This window comes from Bacillus rossius, chromosome 5 (assembly GCF_032445375.1).
Source record: "Bacillus rossius redtenbacheri isolate Brsri chromosome 5, Brsri_v3, whole genome shotgun sequence".
NCBI lineage: Eukaryota > Metazoa > Arthropoda > Insecta > Phasmatodea > Bacillidae > Bacillus > Bacillus rossius.
Genome location: NC_086333.1, coordinates 9,956,431 through 9,979,022, shown reverse-complemented (window position 1 = coordinate 9,979,022; position 22,592 = coordinate 9,956,431). Strand labels below are relative to the sequence as shown.

The 22,592-nt window shown below is 33.6% G+C and overlaps 1 protein-coding gene across 1 annotated transcript in view; it reads right to left on the bottom strand.

Annotated features, from left to right (window-relative positions):
* The window catches only part of LOC134531581 (eukaryotic translation initiation factor 4 gamma 2), a 247,063-nt gene extending 230,754 nt beyond the window's left edge, over positions 1-16,309 (bottom strand). The window contains exon 1 of the mRNA XM_063367296.1: positions 16,178-16,309. The gene's annotated coding sequence lies outside the window, so the exon portion shown is untranslated. The remainder of the gene's footprint in view (positions 1-16,177) is intronic.
* Between the last annotated feature and the right edge of the window lie 6,283 nt (positions 16,310-22,592).

Here is a 22,592-nt window from a genome sequence, read left to right as displayed (position 1 = left end):
TAATTTTTTTGAAGTTCGGTCGAGTGATCAAAATAACCTTATTGTGAAGTGCTTGTTGTGTGGTGCTGCGAACAATAAGATGATCCGAACGAACATTTCATCGTCTTCAAACCTGAAGAAACACATCAAGAAATTTATCGCAACTATAGACCCGATTAGTACCTAATTTCTAAGTCCTATTTTATTTTAATAACGGACTGTTTACGAACATGACATATGTTACTCTAAACAGTACCGAAAATCTGTATATGTGCATGTATTGCACTTGTGACAACATTACCTCACTTACTATGATTTAAATGTTATTGTAGTATGTATATATGTAAGTAAACAAAAGTGCACAAAACATTAAAAATATCACTATAGAAAGGAAATTGAAATTTATTGTGTTTCTAAAGTAAAAGTGTGTTTGATTTATGATTGCAGAGTAAACACCCTCACAGCTTATGTGCCCTTAAGAATGCAAAAAAAAAAGAGCAGGTAAAACGGAAACTGTAGCCAAGTCAAAGTAATGTGCCAAATAAGCAAACAACATTGGAAAGATGAGGCACAGGTGCATCCCACGTGACTCAAGGGTTGTTAAATGAGGATATTGTTAATTTCTTTGTCGAAGGATGTCAACCACTGTGTATAGTTGACCAATCTGAATTCATAAACTTGGTGCGACTGGGTTTACCAAGCTCATTAACTATAATAAGCTAAAAATTCTTGTAGTGAGGTTAGACGAAGCATTTGCAAATATGGTTGGTGTACTAAAAGAATTACTTTGACTAGAAGTTGTGTCCACAACCACTGACATGTGGAGTAAAGGGAAAAGGTTAGTTTGATTAAGTTTTTCTTTTAATAACAAATTTCTTCGTATTATTCTGTAGCTGTTAATTCATTATATTTTATTATTGTTATTATTGTTTATTCACATAATACTGTAGAAAAAAGTCTCACAGTCCATTGTCCAAAAAATTATTATGATTCATTAATAATTTCTTTTGTTTTCTACAGTTTAACTTTGTCTATCTATGTGGGGAATAAAGAGTAAAATTGTTAATTTGGCAATATTGTTTTTAATATTGATAATCAGCTTATGCCTTTGATTTTAGTGCAGTGACCTTTTGGAAAGTTTATACTTTGCTGCAGCATTCTCAATAATAGTAAGATAATTAAAATTGCTTCAATATAGCTCAAGTTTATTTTGATATCATCTGTGTAACACCCGTTACCAAAAACATATAAAAGTTTACATAATAACTAAACCATAACACTTATAAAATTAATGTCTAACAAAAGTGAGGTTATGTCTCTCAGTAGCATTTTGATTACCAAAGAAAATATTAATATTGAAATTTAAGGAGTAAAAATATGGTAGCGGGTGTTACGTAGCATTGGTAACGGGTGTTACAAGCACTATTAACATGTTGATTTTGTGTACAGAAATTGTTCAGGTACCATATTATTGTACTGGAAAACAAATACTTAACCAAAAAGAATTTTGTAGATGTGTTATGAAACCAATTCTGGTTTTAAATGGTACACTGTCATGTCAAAAACATTCAAGAAAATTATTTCAAAACTTGCATGGAACATCTGAAAAAGGATTCTTTAGAGACATATGCCATTGTTCAAATTTATTTTGCTGAAAATTATTCACTGTCGTATCAAGATGAAATACAAGCAGCTCACTGGAGCCATCAACAAGTTGCTATCTTTACAAGTTCTGTTTGGTTGTCTAAAAATGAAAAAAATAATATGTTGTTGTAAGCAATGATGTCAACCATAGTAAATATTATGTGTATACTTTCTTAAATAAAATTGTCCAAGACATCAAGAAGAACTTTCCTTTTGTTGACAAAATAAAAATTTTTAGTGACAACTGCACTGGTCAATTTAAAAGTAGGTACACAATGTATGTTATGTGCAAAATGGAAGAAGAGTTACACATGACACTTGAATGGAACTTCTTTGCCAGCAGTCACGGAAAGGGAGCTGTTGATGGAGTAGGTGCAACAGTCAAACTACATGTGTGGATGACAGTAAAACGAGACAGAAGAATTCACATTGAAACTGCTAGAGATTTCCATGATCACGTAAACAGGAAAGTTACTGGAATAGAAAGTTTTTATGTTGACAAGACAGGGGTGTTACAGAATGAAACTGTACTAAATAACTACTGGAAAAGTGTTTTTCCAATTCCACAAATACAAGCAAGTCATCACTTCAGGGTGTACGATTTTAATAACATTCTAGTTGGGAAGACATCATCAAGTTTGATGTCAAAAGTTACTATTAGAGCTGAAATTGAGGCGGTCTACGGAAAAGGGGCACATAGGCTCACGTGCCCTTTTTCCACAGAATGTTTTTTTTTAAAACCACCATATTGTTTTCTACAATCGCTGAAAATTTCATAGAGATATTTTAAAAACTGAGGTTGGTAGACAAATTTTTACAACCTGATGTTGGTATACCTAATTGTACTAGAGTTGTTTACTACACAGTTTGATGTTGTAATTTGAGTTTCTTTAGGATGTGAGTAATGTGCTGTGTATTATAAACATAAAAATGAGTTCTAGTAGCACTGTCAGTGAAGAAATAAGTGGTCAAACTGTCAAAAAAATAAAAAATTTACACGAAACAAAAAACAAGAAACGTGAAACTGTGAAAAGAAAACGTGCGAGAGGTGAAGCTTATGTTACGTCTTGTGGTAAACCAATTGAAGGAAAACAATTTACTTTGGTTTCAAAGTGCTGTGTTAGCGAGTGTTGTGATAAACTCTCATTTGACGATCAAGTAGACTTGTTTTCTTCATTCTATGATGGGCAAGAAAAGAGCCTACAAGATTATTTTCTAGCTCAATGTATGGAAAAAGTAGCATCCAAAAGGGAGAGAAAAATTGTTGATCCAATTAGATCTCGAGAACATGTATGGGCTTATAGCATTGTGATAAATGGTAAAAGAATACAGGTCTGTCGGGAATTAATTCTCAAATTATTTCATGTTTCAGTAAAAAGAATAAGGGCCGAATTCAGAGAGCTCTTTCGACGGTCATCCACACACCGAAAGGCTTTTCCATTGAAGCTGCTCGGCAGAGACGTTTTTCAGTGGTTGGTTGACTGCTGGATAAGGAGAGCCAACCACTTGAAAGTGAATGTGGTCTGAAGCTCATTCGAATGCCTGTTCAGTTGAAAATCGGCAGAGCAGTTGATGGTTTTAATATATAATTTCCACATAAAAACGTGTTCATGTATGATTGTAATTGTTTAAAACGTTTTTGTCAAATGGCAGATATGTAAAATATGTTTTGGAATTGATTACGGTTTTGCGCTTTCTCACGAGATCAAAAATAATCACTTTTTCATCTGGAGAAAACACTATAATTTTAGGCAACGTATCCATCTTAAGAAAATTTCTCAACCTCGTGTAGGGTTACCAGACGTCCGGCAAAAGGAGGACATGTCCTTTTTATGTATTTTTTTGCGTCCGGCTGGATTTTCCTTAATGCTCCAAAATTTCCGGCTTTTTTATAAAGTGAGATAATTCCTGCAGTTACACTCTGGGCAAAGCGCGCACTGTCCGCAGAGTCATCCCACTAGTAAGAAGTTCTATGACAGCTTGACAGGTAGCAGCACATGCAGAAGCACGTGTTTTTAATATGCGTAGTTTGTTTGATTCTTTATACTGAAACTGTATTAAATGCCAAAACATTGTAAAATATCGTACTCCATTGTAATTAATTCATGGCTTTTTTAAAATATATATATATTGTTCTTTTTAGTGAAATGTCCTCCTTTTGCGAGATGAATGTCGTCCTTTTTTATTATCAGTGTCTGGTAACCCTAACCTCGTGTCCAATCCAAACAAAATATTATTTTCAGCGGGAGAGCAAACAAAAGACAATCGAAATGAAATAGGGCGCTTTTTTACACACACTCCAAGTACTTGATCTAAGAAAATTTTTGTGCCATGTTGCCAGATCTTCACTGAAAGTGGATGGGAACAAGCTTTCAGCTGGCAATCATTCGAAAGGCGTTTTTGAAGTATGAGAGGTGGAGAGTCTGCCAGATGAATGAGAGTTGGATGCGCTTTAGAAGGTCAACTCTGAATTCGGGCCTAAGAGTTATTCAGAAGAAAATACTGAATAACTCTAGTTTTGTTGAAAGAAGAGGATCACATGCCAATAGGCCGCACAAGTTACAGGACAATGTCACTGATTTAATGGGGGAGAACCTTGAAAGTATTCCACACCAAGAATCTCACTACAGTGCTCATAAAACAAACTTAAAATACTTTGATAACACCAACCTAACCATTAAAGATTTGTATGACATGTTCCTCGATTATTACAATGAAAAACTGGAACCAAATTAAAAATGAGCTACAAGACATACTACAAATATTTCAAGACTAAATTTTTTTATGGTTTTCAAAAACCTAAAACCGATGTATGTGACTTCTGTGTACAATGTACCGAAAAGTTGAAAGTGAATCCAACAGACCCTTGCCAAACATCATTCATGGTGCACAAACGTAAATATGCTATAAGAAAAATAATAAGAGACGAATATATAGACAGGGCAAGAAGAGATGAAACATTCTTGGTGCTAGAATTTGATTATGCACAGAACTTTGCTATTCCTTAACTAAATGTGAACACTCACAAACGCCTTTTATGGCTGTATTGCTTTAATGTGCATGATTTTAATGACAACAGTTCATTTTGTTATTGTTTTGTGGAAAGTCAGGGCAAGAAGAATGCTAATTCAGTTGTCATTTTCATACGATTGCCTTCTGAAGAAAATGCAAGTTTTGAAAAATGTCAAGACCATTGTTTTCCTTTCAGATGCTACATGAGGACAAAATAAAAACATGAAAGTTATAAAATTTGCTTCGTGGTTTGCTAAAGCATTTCATGTAAATATTGTGCACCTGTTTCCTGTTAGGGGTCACTCGTTTTGTCAGTGCGACCGAAATTTTGGTTTAATAAGGAAGAAAATCAACAACAAGGAAGTAATAGGGACAGCTAAACCTTACTTAACGGCTATGGTTTTGTGCCGACAGGAACCTACCCCTTTTGAAGTCATAATGGATGAGGAACTACTGAAGAACTGGGTCAAAGCTTTATCACATTTCTTTCTTCAGAAACCTACTTCTTCAACAAACACATTTACCCTTATGAAGTACTGAATCTTAAAATTGTATTACAATGGAATGGTTTTTGGTTTTGGCCTCTCAAAGTTACTTTGAAGTTTATAATGCATTTAGATTTTGGAAAGGACATTTCCAAAATGTAAGGAACATTCATGTTGAAACTACACATCAAAAATTTTCTGATCAGAAAATAACAGATGTCCGCAGCTTGTATAGTATTTGCCACAAGAAGACTCAGATTGGATAGAGGACATGCTGAAAGTTTAAGAAATGTCTTGTGGGAGTTTTTTTTCCCAATGATGTAAAAACTTGCAAAATAATTCTGTGTCTATTAATAAACTATTTGCCTATTTAAGGTAGATGTACCAGTAGTCGTCATGCTAAGAAGAGTTTTATAAAAAAAAAAATTGTGTACATAACCTTGTAGGTGTATTACTGCCCCTACATGTTTGTTTTTAACCTCAAACTTTACTCTACAATGCTATCTAACACTCTTCGATAAACACAAATTATTTTTGTGGATTTATAATTTTGAAAAAAGTGTGATTTCGAGCCAGTAGTAGTCATGCAAATTTCGTGTTTGCCAGTGTTCGTCATATGTTTGTGCCAGTAGTCGTCATGTGCGATTTCGGCTGCATTAGTTTTAATTCATGGATCCAGAATGGTAGTATTGTACTATTTGGGCTTCAAATTTTATTTGGTACTATATTTTAAACATCAAAATGGCATTTCATAAAGATCGTTCAGTAATATAATGAATAATCCTCATTAAATTTTGAATTTACTTACAGCACTCACGGAACAAAGAGGGACAGCACATAGAGCTGTAGCAAACCGAATGTATTCGTTACTGAGTAACGGGTGTGCCGTCTAGTAACGAGTAACGAAACGTTACACACGGCTGCATTTTGTTACTCGCATTTCTTGTATATTTTACGCATGTGCGCGCATATTCAATGAATTTACGATACAAAGAACGATGTTTGTTTATTAATAAAGTATAATTTGGAAATTCCTCGTCTAAGTTTTTTTACTGTTTATTAAAGGTATTATGTGTGTAGACAAAGTTTGAGATTGGAACAGAAACAACGTAACAAAGTATTTTTTTACAAATTAGAAATATGTATGTTTTTGTTTTTCACTATCGCGTATTTTCACGTTTTTTTTGTTCTTATCTTAAAAGAGATATAATAAAGCCACTCTAATGAGATTTAATTGTTTCTTGGTTAACAAAAACTGTTTAATTATCAAATATTGTTAATTGTTTATATTATATTTATTATTATTTACGCGACGTCATACTGTACGCGTACGCAATACGACTCAATTCGTTGCTGCAACATAGCATGTTATGCGGTATCACAAGTAAAATATAAAAATGAATCAGGGCCCGCCCATCTTCCTACCCAAGGGCGATTTGCCTTTGTGTTTATCGGACAATGTGTTCTTGGCACACTATTTTTTTCCGCTGCACATTTTATACTCATACCATTCGCTACATCTTTAAGAGCAGCTTCCATGGCTGACTCTTCATACAACAGTATTTTCCGTTTTGGCATTTTGCCCTGTAATTAAAGAACGAGACACATTACAATGTTTAGTTTACTTATTAATGTCAAAATATATATCGAATGACCCCTAAATTAATGTAAACAACAATGCCTACACAATTTTTGCAATCAATAAAGTAAAGTAATTTCCGACCCAGAAGTCGTCATACACATGCATCGGAAGTCGTCATAGGTGACGACTACTGGATCTGATCATAATAACGTACTTTGTCTATTAACAACAAAGAACCAATATTATTTAAGAACTTTAGGGTGTAACTTAGCACAACTTTAAATAAAATATTAAATGTACCAGTGCTCGTCAGGTATGACGAACACTAGCAATACAAGGTTTTTATTGATCCGGTTTTCGTCACCCTAACTAAATCATACAAAGAAAACGAATTTTTTTAAATAAACACTTTCACCTCTTCAAGAACATTTAACTAACACATTCAGCACAAAACATCACGAATAAACATGAAAAATTACAGAATTAGAAGTAAAAATGTGCACTAACGTCCTTAGTGTTTTAGTATAGGAATTCCCCTATTTATCTTCACTGCTCTACGAACTTTTGATGCACGGACTTTTTTTGATTGAAAATAGTGTTTGTTCCGAAAACTATTGTGGTAATTTCAGCTAGAACGTCGACTAAATTTTTGTCAATATTTAAGTTGGCGATATATTGAGCTACTTCTCTATTATTTACATTTGAAGTTGCTAGTGATGACCATTGGAGCAGTGACGAGTACTGGGGCACTTACCTTAATTATCAAATATTGTTAATTGTTTATATTCTATTTATTATTATTTACGCGACGTCATACTGTACGCGTACGCAATACGACTCAATTCGTTGCTGCAACATAACATAGCATGTTATGCGGTATCACAAGTAAAATATAAAAATGAATCAGGGCCCGCCCATCTTCCTACCCAAGGGCGATTTGCCTTTGTGTTTATCGGACAATGTGTTCCTTGGCACACTATTTTTTTCCGCTGCTCATTTTATACTCATACCATTCGCTACATCTTTAAGAGCAGCTTCCATGGCTGACTCTTCATACAACAGTATTTTCCGTTTTGGCATTTTGCCCTGTAATTAAAGAACGAGACACATTACAATGTTTGTAAACAACAATGCCTACACAATTTTTGCAATCAATAAAGTAAAGTAATTTCCGACCCAGAAGTCGTCATACACATGCATCGGAGTCGTCATAGGTGACGACTACTGGATCTGATCATAATAACGTACTTTGTCTATTAACAACAAAGAACCAATATTATTTAAGAACTTTAGGGTGTAACTTAGCACAACTTTAAATAAAATATTAAATGTACCAGTGCTCGTCAGGTATGACGAACACTAGCAATACAAGGTTTTTATTGATCCAGTTTTCGTCACCCTAACTAAATCATACAAAGAAAACGAATTTTTTTAAATAAACACTTTCACCTCTTCAAGAACATTTAACTAACACATTCAGCACAAAACATCACGAATAAACATGAAAAATTACAGAATTAGAAGTAAAAATGTGCACTAACGTCCTTAGTGTTTTAGTATAGGAATTCCCCTATTTATCTTCAGTGCTCTACGAACTTTTGATGCACGGACTTTTTTTGATTGAAAATAGTGTTTGTTCCGAAAACTATTGTGGTAATTTCAGCTAGAACGTCGACCAAATTTTTGTCAATATTTAAGTTGGCGATATATTGAGCTACTTCTCTATTATTTACATTTGAAGTTGCTAGTGACGACCATTGGAGCAGTGACGAGTACCGGTGCACTTACCTTACATATTATTTACTAAGAGTAACATTTTGTACATTGAAGTTCCCGGTATGAATTCTGTAAATAATAGGTTCTTGTTTATTTTTTTTGTTTAAATATATCTGATAAAAAAAAAAATGTTATGTAAGAGATTCCTGTGTACATTCATGTAGGACATATTCAAAATTGAAACAAATAAAATACATTTTTAATACATTGAAACAACACATTGTTGTGTAAATAATCTTCTGTGGAAACAGGGCACAATACAAACATTTTTTAAGTGTGTAAATAAATGTGTATTTTTTAAGCAGTTTCGTTTCTGTCCCTCCTCATAGACAGTGAACCAATTTACTTTCGCAAATACAGTATTATAAGCTCCTCATTGAATATATTCTACAGATGGAAATGAAAAACATTGAATGTCATTTTCTCAAAATGCCATTTTGGCATATGCGCCCTTTTTCCGTAGAACGCCTCAATTGATGAATCTGATTTTGAACCATCTGTATCTGTGTTGACAGAGGTTGGGTGTCATCTCCATTACAATAATGTGTACTAGATTCAGGCAGTGAGGACAACAGTTGCCAGTTTATAGAAACTTTTCCTATTGCTAGCCCAGGAGATATACAGTCTGGTATGTTTTTTCTAATAAATGTTCCAAGCTTGCGAGGTCGCAATAATTCAGAAGGAACTGTATATAGATATGCTGCAATTTCTCAAGGAAGCGTAGATGATGAAAAGTTTGTCAGTGATGTTTTTGAAATCTCGTGGACCAGACAAAACTGTCTATTGCCGATGATGGAGACATTACATGTGTACATTTCGATCAAGTAATTAGTAAATTACCAAACCCAAATGTACAGCCAAAGGGTATTTCTCACAATTATGTACAAATTTGAAAAAAAGTAGATGTGTTTGAAAGAGTTTAGGTAGACATTTACTTGTGGTAATAAGTCAGTTTATAATTCTGTTTTGCTATTGTGTAATTTTTAATGGAAACTTGAGCATGTCATCAGTGCTATTTCAGAAATCTTGTGAACTAGGCTAATGAAAATTGTCATTAGGAGGATATTATATCTGTTCATTTAATTTAAGTACTTAATTAGTAAATAACCAAACCAAACAAACAGTATAGATACACAATGATGTTGAAATTTGGAAAATATTAGATAAGTTATGTTTAAAAGAATGAGTAGATGTATATAGATATATTTAGTTTAAGCTGTGAGAACTAAAAGTAAATATATATGCTTATTTAGAGATTAAACATATTTTTTAGCGAATAGACAAGTTACACCTTACTTTTATTTCATTATTTTGTCATCTTGGACCTATAACTTGGACAATATCCATGGGTACTTAGGATGTGTAACACCCGTTACTAACCTTGTAACACCCATTACTTTACTATTTTCCTAATGGATTGGTTAATAGTTTGCCTACAAACAACTTCTTGACATCAGTGTGAAGCCTATAAGCTTGGCTTGGATTCATAATTTTTTTCCATTTTTTTTTTTCATTTCAGTTCACAGAGTTGAGATTAATCACTCTGAACTAAAGTTAGATGTCCATTTGCTGTAACACCCGTTACCATTTTTTCCATACTTTATTTTGCATTTGATATGCTAATAAACTGCTTCTACAGCAATACTTATATTCATTTAGCTAAGTGCTATTAACAGGTATGTTAAATGATTTCTTAACATTTTTAGTTTATTTAATATTGACTTTTATTGTTGTCCGGACGTAACACCCGTTACTATGGAATGCCTGTAACTTTATTTCTGATCAACAGTAAGACCGGTATCATATTTTGAACTTGACCCGACTAAAAATTATAACCGGTTTAGTTTGCTTTATGATACAAGCATTTCATTTGAAATTTAGGAGACTTGCCATAATAATGTTTTCACATTTCACGAAGCAGAATACTGCCCCATCTGGTCTATTTTATTTTGTAGTAACAAAGTTTTATTAGTTGACACTAAGAATTTGAGGTAATTTTTTCTTTATATCATGACTACCCAGGCTATTATATTTTGTGATACCTGTATTTTATTCATCATAATTTACCACTTTTCCCAAAACTTCGATTTTTCACCATCATGAAGTGGTAATTGTTCCATATCACATATCCAAGTTTTATCCCTTGATCATAATGACATGATCATGTATGATTGATCCTATGGTACATGATGCTTACTATTTTAATTTAGTATGTCAAAAGATCCTGGACATAACAGAAATAATACAATAAAAACTATTTTAGGAAGTGAAAAAAAATTAATTTTCCGATTTTTATTTGACTTGATAAATTGCTAAATCTCAATTTTTGTTATATTCAGAATCTTTCGATGTTCTAAATGAAAACTGCAAGCTTCATGTACCACAGGATCAATGTATTCACTATCATTCCATTAGGATCAACAGTTGGATACACAATAAAAAACCTTTACCTCATGAAGTTTTGTAATACATAAGGCACAGTGCTGGGCCATTCCATACCAAAATGAGCCTAAGTGCAAAAAATTTAAAAAAATTATAAACAATGTTTATTGACGTAATACTGTAGAAAAAAGTCTCACAGTCCATTGTCCAAAAAATTATTATGATTCATTAATTATTTCTTTTGTTTTCTACAGTTTAACTTTGTCTATCTGTGTGGGGAATCAAGAGTAAAATTGTTCATTAAGTTGGCAATATTGTTTTTAATATTGATAATCAGTTGATGCCTTTGATTTTAGTGCAGTGACCTTGTTGAAAGTTTATACTTTACTGCAGCATTCTCAATAATAGTAAGATAATTAAAATTGCTTCAATATAGCTCAAGTTTATTTTGATATCATCTGTGTAACACCCGTTACCAAAAACATATAAAAGTTTACATAATAACTAAACCATAACACTTATAAAATTAATGTCTAACAAATGTGAGGTCATGTCTCTCAGTAGCATTTTGATTACCAAAGAAAATATTAATATTGAAATTTAAGGAGTAAAAATATGGTAACAGGTGTTACGTAGCATTGGTAACGGGTGTTACAAGCGCTATTAACATGTTGATTTTGTGTACAGAAATTGTTAAGGTACCATATTATTGTACTGGAAAACAAAAACTTAACCAAAAAGAATTTTGTAGATGTGTTATGAAACCAATTCTTGTTTTAAATGGTTAGTTGGAATTTTATCTGCCAAACTGTCCCACAATAACTGCCTCAAACTTTCACAAGCTATTTAAATTATAAATGTAATTATAGTAAAGTAGCTTACCTTGGATTATTTTAAGTAATATGTGTAAAAGAAAGTGTAACACTCTCCTGGCTGTGTATGCCAAAGTTGTGTGTTTAAATTAAAACTAGGTAGTAACATGAAACTTCTTTTTCATATCTTGTCTGTAGTCATGTGTGGATGACAGTAAAAGGAGACAGAATTCACATTGAAACTGCTAGAGATTTCATCCCATGATCACGTAAACAGGAAAGTTACTGGAATAGAAAGTTTTTATGTTGACAAGACAGAGGTGTTACAGAATGAAACTGTACTAAACTACTGGAAAAGTGTTTTTCCAATTCCACAAATACAAGCAAATCATCACTTCAGGGTGTACGATTTTAATAACATTCTAGTTGGGAAGACCTCATCAAGTTTGATGTCAAAAATTACGATTAGAGGTGAAATTGATGAATCTGATTTTGAACCATCTGTATCTGTGTTGACAGAGATTGGGTGTCGTCTCCATTACAATGATGTGTACTCAGATTCAGACAGTGAGGACAATCCTGAAAGTTGCCAGTTTATAGAAACTTTTCCTATTGCTAGCCCAGGAGATATACAGTCTGGTATGTTTTTTCTAATAAATGTTCCAAGCTTGCGAGGTCACAATAATTCAGAAGGAACTTTATATAGATATGCTGCAATTTCTCAAGGAAGCGTAGATGATGAAAAGTGTTTGTCAGTGATGTTTTTGAAATCTTGTGGACCAGACAAAACTGTCTATTGCCGATGATGGAAACATTACATATATACATTTCAATCAAGTAATTAGTAAATTACCAAACCCAAACGTACAGCCAAAGGGTATTTTCACAATTCTGTACAAATTTAAAAAAAAAAGTAGATGTGTTTGAAAGAGTTTAGGTAGACATTAATTTGTAGTAATAAGTCAGTTTATAATTTTGTTTTGCTATAGTGTAATTTTTAATGGAAACTTGAGCATGTCGTCAGTGATATTTCAGAAATCTTGTGAATTAGGCTAATGAAAATTGTCATTAGGAGGATATTATATGTGTTCATTTAATTTAAGTACTTAATTAGTAAATAACCCAACCAACCAAACAGTATACATACACAATGAAACAATGATGTTGAAATTTGGAAATTATTAGATAAGTTATGTTTAAAAAAATGAGTAGATGTATATAAATATATTTATTTTAAGCTGTGAGAACTAAAAGTAAATATATATGCTTATTTTGAAATTAAACATATTTTTTTAGCAAATAGACAAGTTACACCTTACTTTTATTTCATTATTTTGTCATCTTGGACCTATAATTTGGACAATATCCATGGGTACTTAGGATGTGTAACACCCGTTACTAACCTTGTAACACCCGTTACTTTACTATTTTACTAATGGATTGGTTAATAGTTTGTCTACAAACAACTTCTTGACATCAGTGCTTGGATTCATAATTTTTTTCCAATTTTTTTTTAATTTTAGTTCACAGTTTTGAGATTAATCACTCTGATCTAAAGTAAGATGTCCATTTGCTGTAACACCCGTTACCATTTTTTCCATACTTTATTTTGCATTTGATATGCTAATAAACTGCTTCTACAGCAATACTTATATTCATTTAGCAAAGTGCTATTAACAGGTATGTTAAATGATTTCTTAACATTTTTAGTTTATTTAATATTGACTTTTTTTGTTGTCCGGACGTAACACCCGTTACTATGGAATGCCTGTTCTACATTTGGTAAATCTGTATTGTACGGATTAGCGCCAAAAAAAATCGTACAAATATGAAATAACTTTCATTATATGCTATCTTACGTCCTCTTTTCAGAACCGCCTGCGGAGATAAAAAATTCCAATTACTTTTGGAGATATCGAATTTTTTAATATTCATTTTTTGGCGATTTTTTTTTTAAAAAAATTTAAAAATCCGAAAATACCTTTATTCTGTGCTCTTTAACTTCCTCTTTTCATTAAACCCGGCGGAGATCAGAAATTCCAAATACTTTAGGAGATATTGAATTTTTTAATTTCCTTTTGTGCACTGCTGCGGCGTTGAGCGGGAAGCCTACGATTCACACATCTTTCTGGACATACCCGAATACTCACGTTGGCAAGCCTTCTTTTCTTAAAATTAGCAAGAAGTAATTAAAAATACTTTAAAACATTGTATATGGTTGGTTATATTAGGTAAGTATAGCTACATTAAAAAAACTGTAAAATCATTTTATGGTTGCTTAGCAAATAACATTTTAATATGTAGCTATCCAGCACTAGGAAACCGTTTACATGATTTCACAGTATTTTTAATGTAGCTATCCTAACCAAATCAACCATCCACAATGTTTTGAAGTATTTATAATGTAGCTAACAACCTAACTGACCATTAGTTTTCATGAGTTGCATATTTATTTACAATAAACAAAAAAAAAAAAAACCGAAGATGCACGATCGGGCGTTTGCCTCTCGTCTGTTGAAAGGCTTGCCAACGTGAGTATTCGGGTATGTCCAGAAGGATGAGTGAATCGTAGGCTTCCCGCGTTTCACCATTGTTGCTTGTTTACAAGAATGATTTTTTTTTTTTTTTTTTCGCGACGTAGTTGAACGACTACATCACGTAAAAAGAAAATTATGTGAGTTCCTACTGTTCATCCTTTTTCCCGGTTTGTTAGGTCAGGTCAGCTACATTATAAATACTTTAAAACTAAACAACCATTAAAATTAATTTTTATTATTTTTAATGACCGTTCAGTTTCAAAGTATTTATACTGTAGCTGACCTGACCTAATCTACCTTTGTCCCGTTTTGTTAGGTCAGGTCAGTTACATTATAAATACTTAAAACTATACAAGTAAAATTAATTGATATTATTATTAATTTCCGTTTATTTTGAAGTATTTATCATGTAACTAACCTTACCTAATGGAAAATTTCTGTTATTTAGGCATTCACGCACACACGGCAAAATATAAAATGGCGTCTGTTGAATGATTACATAGGACTTGTATTGCAAAATAAGAACGGCGACATCTCCAAAAGTAATTGGAATTTTTAATCTCCGCAGGCAGTTTTGAAAATAGGACGTAAAAGAGCATATAATGAAAGTTATTTCATATTTGTACGATTTTTTTTGGCGCTAATCCGTACAATACAGATTTACCCTACATTTCATGATATCACCATAAGTTGCAACGTATACAAACATTTCTTTGATAATTCAATATCAATGTCACAAAATAGACTAGTGTGGGAGGATCAGTCTAGTTTACATTACCAAAAAAGCATTATTTAAAAAATTAAATACTTTAAAAACAGGTGTGTGTATTATTCCCCACCCAAAACCCACATATTCCCATTCTTGTCCCATAAGAATGTAGGAGTGGTAATGATGAAGGCGACATCATCTTGGTGAAGTCATCGATAGTGTTATGAAATCAGGATCTAAAATAGTCCCAATAGTTTTGTACACAATTTAACAGATTTTTTCATTGATTACACCATAAAGACAGGTCAATTTAGACAGCCTGTGCAGAAACACAGCATCTGCCAAGTGCAAGACACTAAAATGCTTGCAGTCATTAGGTCACAGTAATGACAGGGACCTACCCATCGCGAAGCAACAGGTTTCAAATGCCGCACAAAGGTAACTATACTTAAATTTTAAAAACATTTTTTTTTTTCATTTGTAAATAATTTGACTCCACAGTTGCTAAAATTATTCTTCTAGAAAGTAAGTATGAAACTTTTATCACAGGTATAAATATCATTTGGATGTGTCAGAACTAAACACTGGCCCATTTTTTTTTTCGACATGTGACATTTATGTCGTATGTAAGTATGCAGTATAACCGTCACTAAGACACGTGGTCAATATGGACGTCACACGTCATGACATTTTTTTAATACCACCACACGAATATATGTTCAATAATAATCTGAAGCAAATGTAATTCAAACGAATGCAATCCAAAAGACCAACCCGAATTTTTTTTTTTTTTTTTTTTTTTTTTTAATCTGCAAATGACGTATTTGGGCTCTCATTCGGTTCATTCACCTCTGAAAACGTAAGGCATTATGTATCATAGCTAGGAATTCCCGAACTAAACATTGGCATCCCAATTGCATTAGAGCACCGCAGAAATCTTAATACATTCAAATTGAGAATGTAGTCAAATGAGAAACATAATATGTACATGAGAGTACACTTATCATGGCTCGAAACTAATCAATGTTTTAAAATATAATACTCCCATAATAAAATAAAATTAACAGTAATATTCATACATCTATTTTGATAGCTCTTTCTTGAACTTGAACGTACGATCATTCACGAAATATGGCGTTTCAAAGATGGCTTGCATCTTTACACAAAGCGAAGGCTGTATTTAGTCAACACCATAAAACATATGAACAAAGTTGCTATAGCATTTTCATAAGCAATTCCTACAATAAGATAGCACTCACCTGATCTTAAACCAATAAACGTGTTAGATATTTGAGATTTACCACACAAAATAATAAAGTTAATACAACAGGCGGACTTCCACGCACAGCAAAATAGACCCCCCCCTCCCGTAATCAGAAATGTACCAGCAAAAGTCGACACTCGAGTCGTGCGACGATTGTCATTTCTCCATTCTTTAACATCTTCCGGTCCTTGCGCGCACTTCTGTAAACCCCGTCAACACACGTGCAGCCATAGATATTGGGGAAATCATTTTACAAGAGGAAAGACATGCCCAAATATAACCGTTTTTTCTACGAAGTTCGCCACATGTTAATGTGGGTTTAAGATTGAAAAAATATAAATATGAATTAAGAATTAGTATTGCACTTAACATATTACTTAATGTATACTAGTGGAATGGTTTATGAATGTCCTGTAGAAATTTTAACGGATTATATGCGAACCATATGACTTAAGACACAACAGAAATTTAATTTGGGTTTACGATTAAAAAAAAAAAAAAGAAATATAAACTTAACCTGTACACCGATGATCACGTGGTTAAGTAATATCCAGTTTATCATTGGATAAGTGGTCGTTCATTCCAGCTGATAAAAACAGGCTAGAAAGCAGCCATGTTATTACAGTAGAATTTTTGTATTCTTAAGTATTGTCTGCATATTAACATAGATTTCTGTTTATAAATTTGGTGATCAATAATTTGTTTAGTGTAACAGTTATATTTCTGTGAAAATGATTACTTATAAGTGTACTTGAAAGATCATACACTTGGCTACGACTGAACCTAAAAATTGCAACATTTCAGCTCATAACCTAGAATTCATACATAATTCAAAACCGACGATAGTTAACATTAATACCTTTCGTCGGTCTAATTAGCAAACCTCGTAACTCCACTTTTTGTCAAAAATTGGTTTTTGGTACTACTATATACTCAGTTATGTGTTGTATGACCATTCCAAAGATCATAACAATAAACAATCCCTATGGGCTACAATTCTATTTTCAGAAAACCTCTTATCTCCAGCTGTCGGATTTCCTGCATACTAGCATACCTCGTAACTCCATTTTGTTAGTAAACAAACACAGTGTTATTGTTGGACTGTCTATTAATTGTTTTAAAAATATTATTCTGGTTGTTTCGAAATTGTTTGTACGTATGGAACAGGTAAATTTTTATTATTATCTCACACTTTAAGTATTGTCCATTGGTTATTTATGCATACAAAACACTTATTGCAATAAATAATACTTTTCAAACTTTTGTAATACAGGCCATAATATCAAATGTTTTTGGAGGTAATGTCTAAACTTTAGCTATCCATTCTTTATTTCAGAATGTCAAGAGTTAAGAATGATTTCGGCATGGATCTCATGAATACCCCTTGTAGAACATCATACATTCTTTACGATATTGGCACTTTCATTGTCAATACAGATAGAAGTTTATCAAATATTTGCAACCCATGTTCATCAACTGACGAAACAATGCAGGTATGAAATTAACATGATGAAATGGAAACTAATGAATGTGTGGCTTGGTGACTCATAATGCAATGGACTTTGAACTACCATCGGGGTTTGGCAACATTCAGGATGTAGGAATGTTTATAGAAGTTGGACCAGAGGCCACAAACGATCCAAATAATTCCCCAATCTTAACAACAAATGAAAATGAGGACATGCTACCGAATGAAGTAATACCAGTGTTTCCAGGTGATGAATCTAATGACAGTACTGCAAATGTAGTGAAAGAAAACCCACAAAACTTGTACAATGATCATAGCTATTGCCTGGCTTCAGCTATGATCTCTCAAGTCCCACAAGACAATCTGAACAATATTTCGCCAACAACATCTCGAGCAGAAAATAATGAATCTCTGTCTTCAAAGAGTAAAAGAAGGAAGCGGCATCAAGTTGATGGAAGTTTATGGAATGTCAACAAATGGAAAAATGCACGCAAGTTGGGGAAAGAATACAAAGGAAAGAAATTGACAGAAGGTGGAAAATGGAAGTATGATGTACAGAAGAAAGACCGTAAAATTTAACCCCGTTGCAAGTGTGTAAGAAAAGAAAACAATGCTCTGAAGTGCTGTTCTATTACAGATGCAGTGAGAGAACAAATTTTTAAAGAATTCTGGTCATTGGAATGGGGAGAGAAGAAACTCTTCGTGAACTTTTTTACTGAGAATAGTTCAGTTCAGAGAGCTAGAGATAGAAAGGACGAAAATAAATCCAGGAGGAAATTCTCCTGTAAGTATTACTTGAAGACGTTGGATGGCAAACAACGAGTTTGCAAAACCATGTTTTTAAATTTTTAAATACTTTGTGCATTGGGGAATGGACTGCACTGAACTGGCAGAATGAAGGAACAAATAATGATGATGAAGATAACCCTAATGAAGAGATAACACAAACTGTTGGAGAAGCTGCAAATAGAACAGATTGTAAAGTGATTCCGAGTGAAAATATGGGCAACAATGCTGAACCAAAACTTAGGAAAGCTCAAGAAAGAAAATCTTTGGAAGAATTTCTATCAAGTCTTGCAAAAGTCGAGTCACATTATTGCAGAGCTTCGTCAAAAAAATTATATTTAGAGCCAAAGTGGACATCCAAAATGCAGTTGTACAGAACATACAAAGATGAGTGGTGCACAAGTAAAGGAGTTCAACCTCTCTCTTCTTGCATATTCACGCAAGTTTTTGAGGACAACAATTTAAGTCTATTTAAGCCCAAGAAAGATCAGTGCAGCATATGTGCAGCCTTTAATACAGGCAATCTTAATGAAAAAATCCACAAACACCATCTACAAAAGAAGATGGAAGCAAGACTGGAGAAAGAATCTGATAAAGCCAAGGAAGAGCATGTGTATACAATGGACTTGCAATCAGTACTTTTGTGCCCAAAATCAAATGTGTCTAGTTTGTACTATAAAACCAAGTTAGCAGTACACAATTTTACTGTTTTCGATTTGAAAACCAAAGATGGCTTCTGTTATCTGTGGAACGAGACTGAGGGGGGCCTTGGTTCAAATGAGTTTGCTACAATAATTTGCAACTTCATCTTGTCGCAACTACCTTTGAGGAACGATGCCGACAAATTGATTCTGTATAATGATGGTTGCTGCTATCAGAACAGAAATGTGACTCTCGCCAATGCACTCTTACAGATATCGGTGACAAAGTGTGTAACGATAGAGCAAAAGTTTCTGGAGGTCGGACACACACAAATGGAGGCAGACTCCATGCACTCGAAGATAGAAAATAAGCTGAAAAACAAGAAGATTAATGTTCCAGCTGACTACATTGCAACTTGCAGGGAAGCACGCAGAAATCCACGTCCATATGAAGTTCATTATTTGACTCACAGTTTTTTTAAAAAATTTGATCATGTTCAAGTATATAGCTCTATCAGACCAGGCAGAATAATTGGGGATCCATGTGTTACCGACATCAGAGCCTTGAAGTACACTTCAGATGGGATTATTTCCTACAAGTTGGGTTTCACAGAAGAGTGGAAGAACTTGCCTATTCGCAAAAAGAACATTACTGCTAAGCCATATGATAGTTTGCCAGCACTGTACACTGAGAGGCTGAAGATAAAGAAAACTAAATACGAGCATTTGCAGTCCCTGAAAACAACAATGGAGTCAGACTATCACTTATTTTATGATAGCCTTCCTTTTCAAAACTGAAGTGTAGATTTTGTGAGGGGTAAAAATTTTTTTTTTTCGAATCTGTTGGAGTAATTTTGCCTGATTTATCAGTATTAAAGGCTAGTTTTATCTTGATGTTATTTCAAACGAATTCATAGTCAATGTTGATTTTATGTACTATACAATATTGCTGTTGTGTATTGTATACTGTCCTTACTGTTCAATATCGGAAATAACCCTTGTATTGTTAGATATACTTTTTATAATACACGAATAAATTTATTGCTATAACTATTCATCTCAAAATTGTTCTAATATTCATATTAAGTTTACGGCAATAAGAAGATTTATTTCTTATCAAACCTCGTAACTCCATATCTAGTTTGAATTTATGATTGTAAAACCTCGTAACTCCATTAAAAAAAGTATTAATAATTAAAAACCGACACAAAGTTTATTGACACACGTCAGGGGGTGTTTTAACTTTTATGTGATGATTTAAACACATATTAAGTACAAACAAAAAAGTTATTCGGTTTTTGCTTCTCTTGTAAAATTTGTCTTCAGGGAGTTACGAGGTTTGCTAATTAGACCGACGATTTGACGTCGTCCGGCCGGAGGCCGATTCAAGCCCGACTTGCAACCGCCCGCCAGTAAACCCACCTCTTTCCGGAACAGACCCTTGTCTGAAAGACATTGTACATGTCTCCGACCTGGTGCTTCTATGGAATGTTAGTTCAGCCAGCGCCCATAGATGGCAACTATAATTTATACACATACAGACTAAACAATGGTGTGTCTTGGCCTCTATTAAACTGTGGCACCAATTAGCATTCATGTTTAATATAGTTATGTTGTAAAGTATTTGTTAAATTAGGGAAGTGTGCCGAGATCTTATGGGTAACTGTATTTTGCCATTGTATGCCACTGACCATTGTACCAGGCTGGGGGATATATTACTCCAGCAATGTTGACTAGAAGAGTGAAACCAGTCCTACCAAACCTATAATGCGGACAGAGATGTACAAGTGCCCGCCCTTGCTTAGTAGACATTTTCTATTCGTTCATCTCTTCTTCCTAAGCCATCCTTCTACTCCCGTAACCAACCAGCATGAAATTAATGCATGAATTTTTGCATCCCGCATGTCAGTGCCCAGGGTTTTCCCTGTGTCTATGCAGGTTTTACCTGGGCCCAACTTATCTAGTTTTAACTTAGAATAGTCAGTGAGGGGAGTTAGTCATGGCTAAAATGTTGCCATGGCTGGCCAATCCCCTCCTAGCACATGATGCATGCTTCCTCTCCTGCATGGTTCATAACCTGCATGCTTAGAACGTATAGGCTTCGGCCTGAGACGCACTTAGAGTCTTCCCTACCCAGACCCCTCCCAAATACACTTAGTAATTAGTTAGGTTAGGAAAAAAAAAACTAGAAGAGTGTTATGTACGTGTTTATGTATTTGAATTTGAACATTGCTTTCTGTAGCCAGTGAATGACAGTTGTATATTAGTGATGGGCAGAACGGTTCTTTTGGATCAGTTCCGTGAAATGATTCGTTAAGAATAGAGGTGGGATGGGACAGCAATTTTCGGTATCATTCCCAAACCTGATACTGATACAGTTAGAGGTGGGTTGTTACAGCAATTTTCGGTATCTGTCCCAACCTGATACTGATACAGCATTGTACCATGTTACAAGTCTCTGATACTTCTGTATCAGACTGTCCCAAGAGGCAACAAAGCTCCGCGTACGCAGACCGTGCGACTGGAAGGAGAATCTGATACATTATTTATCACGCCTGGTAATTCTCTACCTCTGTTACTCTCATGCCCGCCTGATACAGCCAGTATCAATCAGTTCAACATTCACTGCAGTTCGTCCTGGCCGTGTATCACCATGTACATTGTTGCGGGCTGTCATGCTTTGTAGTTAGTATATTTATAGTGAAATAAGGAATGGATAAGTGCACGAAAAAGACTTCATTTGTGTGGAATTTTTTCACAGAAAATAATGAGTTTGCTAATTGTAATTTGTGTAAACAAAAACTGTGTTATAAATCATCATCGACTAATCTAAAGAAACATTTGAAACGTAAACATTGATATAGTATGCTCACTAATGTACCAATATGTTTTTTTTTTATTTTTAATTTTTGATAAAATCGTAATCTTTTAATGTATGAAAACACTAGTTACTAATTGTTTTCGAAAAAAGAAAGTCCATATGTTGATTACATCTGTTATTAGTGTCAACTGAGAATTTATTTGCATTTTCATAGCTGTTAGGTGCACAAATATAAATATTATATATTGTATTAATGTACTTTTTAATATTAAAATTTCATTAGTTTTATTATTGAACGAGACGGTGCACGCACTGCGCACTGAGCGTACTTTGAAGTAGGACAATAAACAAAACGACTTGTAACCAGGGCTGCCACTCTGATATTCATGAAAAACCTAGATAACCTACAAAAAAACCCAGACACATGGGTAAAAAACCCAGATGCATCTAAAATGCTATCGTTGAAAATGTTTGCGTACTAATTCAAAAATATAAACATAACTGGTTTTAATATAAAACAATTAATTACCTTACAAGATTGAAAACTGTTAAATACAACCAATACAAGAAAATTACACTGCAGCAAAATGGCTGTATAAGTAATTCTTGGACCAGCACATATCATAAAAAAACCTACAAATATATACATGACAAAACAAACACCATCACTGCATTCTTTAAACCGGTAAATGTT